Raw genomic sequence first — 344 nt, 5'->3', positions numbered from 1 at the left:
CTGGAACCGATCAATCTTTGAATGGCCCCAGACTGGTCCGAGCCAGATGATATACGCGAACGCTTACGCCAATACCTGGATGCTAATGACACTATTCTGGATGCAGCTCGCTGGACACTCCCGGGTAGTGAGGTGTCACTCCTCATTCCTCGAGATATACACCTGGGCCTACGTCGGCAGACAAGAATTTTTTTATCTGACAAGTACAAACCACATGTAACGAAGCAAGTACACAAATGGGAACACTGAGTTTGTCACCAATCGTCGAACATCTGCGTCGATTGTTAACCTTCCTTTGTTGGCAGTACCATCGTTTACACCGTCGGGTGAACTTATTAAGGTGC

This window comes from Sphaeroforma arctica (genome assembly GCF_001186125.1).
Source record: "Sphaeroforma arctica JP610 unplaced genomic scaffold supercont1.91, whole genome shotgun sequence".
In the NCBI taxonomy this organism is placed as follows: Eukaryota; class Ichthyosporea; order Ichthyophonida; genus Sphaeroforma; species Sphaeroforma arctica.
Note: the sequence above shows the minus strand (reverse complement) of the source record.